This window comes from Manihot esculenta, chromosome 10, assembly GCF_001659605.2.
Source record: "Manihot esculenta cultivar AM560-2 chromosome 10, M.esculenta_v8, whole genome shotgun sequence".
In the NCBI taxonomy this organism is placed as follows: domain Eukaryota; kingdom Viridiplantae; phylum Streptophyta; class Magnoliopsida; order Malpighiales; family Euphorbiaceae; genus Manihot; species Manihot esculenta.
This window is the reverse complement of record NC_035170.2, coordinates 4,681,141-4,687,294: the sequence shown is the minus strand read 5'-3', so window position 1 is coordinate 4,687,294 and position 6,154 is coordinate 4,681,141.

Genomic DNA, 6,154 nt, shown 5'->3' with positions numbered 1-6,154 from the left:
ATCCGCTCGAACGTACGTACGAGGAGAATCAGAGGCCGTTACGCATGGAGCAAGCTGCTGATACCCTCGTACACCCGAATCTGTATGTCAGAGACGCGTGTCCCAATCATGGAAAGGCCTTTACACGTCACCAGCAAGCATAGCGAAATGGATAAAAGGGGAACCCCCTCCCCAGAAAGTTTAAGTTTATTTTTCAATACCAAAACCCTTGTAAAACCCTATTCTATTGGATCTCAGATCATTTGGTTGAATTTTTACATTTCTAGTGGCTTGTTCTATAAATATATAAAGAAAGCTGAGTTTAGCACCACTTTTTCTTATGATATCGATTTGGTCTCGTGTCATCCACGGCCCTCGATCTATAATAGATTCGACTCGATATCAGGTGAGTTTTAGTCAATTTGGTAGAGTCTAATTCCTTTTGATATCAAGATTAATATCCATTCTATGGTTTGTTTTAAAGCTTTAAATACTATACTTAAAAGAAAAAAAATTATATATTAAAATAAACCAAAACTTATATTGAAATTTGTGTGGAATCAATTAAAACTTATATAATAAGTGTAAAATCTGTTTATTTGCATTATATATATATAAAACATAAATTATATTTCATTTTTATTATAATTAACTAAAATATTATATATATAGCCTTAATAAGATTTTTAAATTCTAAAAAAATAACTTTTCTTAAAAAAAATCCATTTTCTTTAAAAATAATTTATTTTTTTAATTAAGGGAAAAGTGGAGGCTAAATGTATATATTTAATTATAGCAATTGTTGAAAAGCATTTTCACACGGGATAAAGTTGTCTATAAAGAATTCAAGTTCATTTGAGAACATGCTATGCATTTAGATGTATATATTTTAATTAATTATATATAAATTTCAATATAAATTTTTATTTTAATATTAGTAAATTTGTTTTTATATGAAATTGAATTTTTATTAGATGAACATTTATATAATTATTCTTTTTCTTAGACTATCTAGAAAGAGTGAATGTCACTGCTAGTGGTCAACTATTTGTGCTACAAACGTTGCTTTCCGCCAATAACTGTTTAACATTTAATTTATATATATATATATATATATATATATATATATATTTTTTCATGAAGGAGGCACAAACACCGAATACAATTATTGGATTTTTTTTTTTCATCATAAAGATAAATATCTCGAGTAAATAAAAATATTCGAAGTAAGAATTTTACTATTATTACAAATATAAAAAAATTAACTATTTAAAATTTATTTTGTATATAATTTATTATCTAGTGTTATTATAATTATAATTGATGATTATTAGATTTTATTTTCTCTAAATGATACTAGATCTAAGAGAATAATGATGGTCCAAAACTCATAAAATTTTTATTCATCGTTTTAAGTTTCGAATTAAATACGAGACACAGGTCGGGTCAATCGCAAGCTCAAAATCAGTGGAAAATGACTTAATCCGGTGATGTAACGTGAATGAAAACAGGTTCGGTTATTTTGCAGTTCTGTCTGCATGTGCGTCGAAAAAATTAAATGGCCGCCTAGCGTAAAAAGAAATTTAACACGTTTATACGTACGGATCTACATGATAAAGATGGATGGCACTGCAGCAGAAAGATCGTTAGATAACATTAGCAGATAAAAAAAAAATAAATAAAAGAAGAGACTTATAATGTAAAATCTATTCTTTAAATTTTAAAATATCAATAATTATAATTATAATTAAAATGAAATAAAATAACATTGTTGACAAAGTCATTAGCAACTTGTCAAATTATAAGACAAAGTAACAGTAATTACGCATCTCTTTCCTAATTCTTTGCTTATTTAAAAAAAAAAAAAATTGGATAAATGCATACATCAATATGTAAGCAATTAAAAAACTTTATATTGTTATTCTATTGATATTGATTTAAGATTACAAAATCTCGAGTTTAAATTTATTCTGCATTTATTATATATATATATAATAAAAATTACTTGATTTGTTCGAAATCTCTATCTCAATAAAAATAAATAATTGGAAAAATGGCATAATAATAAAATTAGCTAGACAAGGAATTGTATGGATTTATGTTATTGTCATTAAGGTTATTTAGTCTTAAAATGTCAACATTGCTTCATGGGATTGTGGAATTTTAGAACAAATAATTAATATTTTATTGGCTATGAGTTTATCCAACTTGACTGCCAATTACAAGGAAGTGGGTTCTGAATTCAGGCATTAAGATTCCCTTTATTTCAAAAATATATACATATACTTAGAAAATTATATTTTCTTCATTAAAAAGAAAATTAATTTTTTAAGCTATTTTCTGTGTTTTTAGAATGATATCTTTATTAATATCTTTTATTTTTTAAATTATAAACAATAAAAAATAAATTATTCTGTTATTTCATAAAAGTTATTTTTCATGAAAAAATATTTGTAGAATATAAATTATTTTCCGAGAAAATGGGACTTTAAGTATATGTTTACTTGATCATTTTGATCATTTCAATTGGGATGTGTGGTCGAGGAAGATGGAACTAGTCCTCGTCTACAGGAAGATTCATTCGGACCATTCCCGTTACATAGTACTTGGCGTTATATAAAGTCTAAGCATTAAATGCTTTTTTTTTTCAATAAATAATTTCATTAAAGCCATGACTTTAGCAAGGATTGAGTTTCACAAAGATTACAGCGAAACAAGGTACTACTACCAAACGTGATAAAATCATCTATTATAATTTCGAGTTATTTATTCATCTCGCTTTTTATTTTTTTTGAAATAGGGATTGGGGGAGTCGAACCTTAGACCTCTCAAATCTATCAGGATGCACTTTCCACCAGACTAAACTTCGAAGTGCATATATTAGTCATTTCTATCGTTCTTTTTTTCAAAATAATTTAATATATTTACTATAATTATATTATATATATTTTTTTCTGCATTTTTTTTATTTTAAGCCAAAACTTTTCTTCACTAATAGGACGCAGTGATAATTTCAGAAATTTGATTCAATTTTAATAAATGGTTAATAAAAATAAAATATGTATATAAAATATATAAAATAAATATATATTCAAAAAATTTATAAAAAATTAATGAAATATTAAAATTAAATTACAATTTATTTATTTTTTTATTAATTAAAATATATTAATAATAACCTATTTTTAATGTTTATAAGTATATTTTTCAATATAAGTTAACAATAAACCGATGAAAAGCTCTTCCCTAAATCGATTTTTAATAATAATATTTATTATAGAAAAAATTATTTATACTATAATAGTAACATGCAAACTCATAAAAAAAATAATATTGTTAAAATAATATAATAATTTATATAATATTTATTTAAAAAATATAATTTAATTTTTAAATATTGTTATCGTTAACAACTCAGTATTTTTAAAAATTTATTAAAATATTTTTATTTTTTTTCAACTTAAAAATATAATAAAATATCAAATTACCCTCCTCTTCCTTTTATTCTTTAATTTTTCGATTCTTCTTCGGTTTTTCTTTTTCTTCTTTTTCAAGAAGAAAAACGAACAGGAAGAGTGACTATTTCGTTGACAGGCAGAAACAATAAGAATATTTTAATAGATTTTAGAAAATATATTGATATTCTAATAAATCTGAAAAAATATCAGAACGTTTTAATAAATTTTTAAAAATATAGGAACTAACTTGTTAATAATAACAATACTTGAAAACTAAATAAAGAGTTTTATTTGAGGGCAAAATTAAATTTTAAAAATTTTCTTTCTCTTCTTTTATCTATTTTTAACATTAAAAAGATAAAAGAACTATTTCGTTGACGGAGAAAATCTAAAAACGTTTGAATAGATTTCTGAAAATGTAGAAATTAACTTGTTAATAATGACAATACTCACAGATTAAATAGTAAATCTTTCTATTTATTATAAAATTTATTATATTTTAATTAAATTATCTAATTCATTACCTATAAAAACAATATTTCCATTTCATTTTTTTAAATTTAAATAATCTCACGTATTACCTATAAAATAATACTTGATTTATATTTAAATATTTTTAAATTTAAATTATCTAATCTATTATTCATTAAATTTATATTTTTAAAATTAAATTATTTTTTGAATTTAAATTTAAATAGTTCACAAAACTCATTAATTTATAAAACATTACTCATAAAATACTTTTATTTATAAAACTTTAAAATTTACTTCTCTAAATTTAAATAGTTAACAAATAATTTTAAATATATAAATAGATTAAAAATTATCTAACTGAGATAATTACTCCTTAATAATAAAAATAATATATAAAATTAAATTATACAATGAATGAATAATTTAAAAAAAATTTACACATTAGAATTGAAATTTTATAGATGAAAAATAATTTTTTTTAATTGAAAAAATAAAAAATATAAGTTACAAAATAAAATAAATAATTATAATTAAATGAACTAAATAATATTAAAGGCGAATAAAAATTTAATTTTATAAAATATAAAATATTTTAATTAATTAATTTTAAAATAAAAATTAACTAATAAATTTTTTAAATATATAATGAACTAATAATTTTTTTTTTTTGCTATATATAAAATTATCTAAATATCTCTGCATAATTTGAACTTTTTCAGAGAATCCATGGCCTTCACCGACCGTGGTTCAGTCTCTAATAGGACTGCATACACAACAAAGGGGCTAAAGCCTATTTCTGTAATGGCAAGAGCGCAATACTACTCGCTGATTTAAATTAAAAAAATTAATTTGATTGAATTAATTTAAAATTTTAATTTAATTTTTTATTTTTTATATTTAATTTTTATTTTTAAAAATTTTAATTATTTTAATTTAATTTAATTTAAATAAAAAAATTAATAAAATTAAATCGATTAGATTAGTAATAATAGTATATTATTTTTTATAATATAGATATTAAATTATAGTAAAGATTATCATACTGTAAGTAAATTTTAAAATATTAAAAATAAGGTAAAATAATAAAAAATTCGATTGATCAAATCAAACTGAATCAGATAAATTTAATTTAAATCAGTTTTTATCTAAAACCAATTTCGTTTGATTTTTATAAATACTAAAATTTTAATTTTTAATTCAATTCAATTTTAATCAATCGAATGTTGATCCCTAATTAAAAGCTGAAACCATGTTTTAAAGGATATTATGAGAAGCATGATCACTAGGGCTAATTTTCCAAAGTTTGGGGAGGCTTTCAAAAATGCATTATAAGCTTGTTAAAACAATTAGGTTTCATTGGAAGAGATTCATTTGAAGAAAGAAATTTAAATAAATTGATCGTATATAATTTTAATTTTCTTTTAAAAAAATTATTATTTAATCCTTTTAATATGAAAAAACTTACTAATTATACGATTCTATAGTTTTAAAAAGTCTACTAATTAATCTATTCATTAACTTTAACCGTTAAGTACCGTGCAAAATCTAAAATATTATGAAAAATTAATTAGTATATATTTTGAACTGATTAATGAATTTTTTCATACTAAAATAATACCTAATAAAATAAATTAAAACTAATAACGAGGCTAATTATTAAATTTTTTAAAATTTTAGAAATATTTTTATTTATTTTTCAACATCAATATCAATTGATTAATAATTTTTTTATAATATATTGACTAAATAATAAATTTTTAAATTAAAAAAATTAAAAAATTTATTTCAAATAAAAGAATTAAAATAAAAAATTAATTGATTAGATTTTTAGGAACTTCTTTATTTCAAAATGAAGAAAATAAGTTTATACCTGAAATAACTCTCAAGTTAAATCACACCGACGTTTGGAGATGTATTATCGTAAGTTATTTTAAATAGGGACATGGAATCAGTTGGTTTAATTTTAAATTAAATTAAATTAAAAAAATAAAAATTTAATTATTTATTTTTAAACTAAATTAAATTAAAATGATATATAAATCAAATTAAATCGAATTAAAAAAATTAGGTTTGATTCAAAACCGATTATGACTCACCTCCTAATTTTAAAGGCTATGAATTTATGATTTTAAATCACACCTATAGTAATTTAGTGGGATTCACCATTATGTACACATGATATGTTATAAGCAAAAAGATAATAAAGAATCTGATGAATATAATAAAAGAATTTCAAGCAGAAT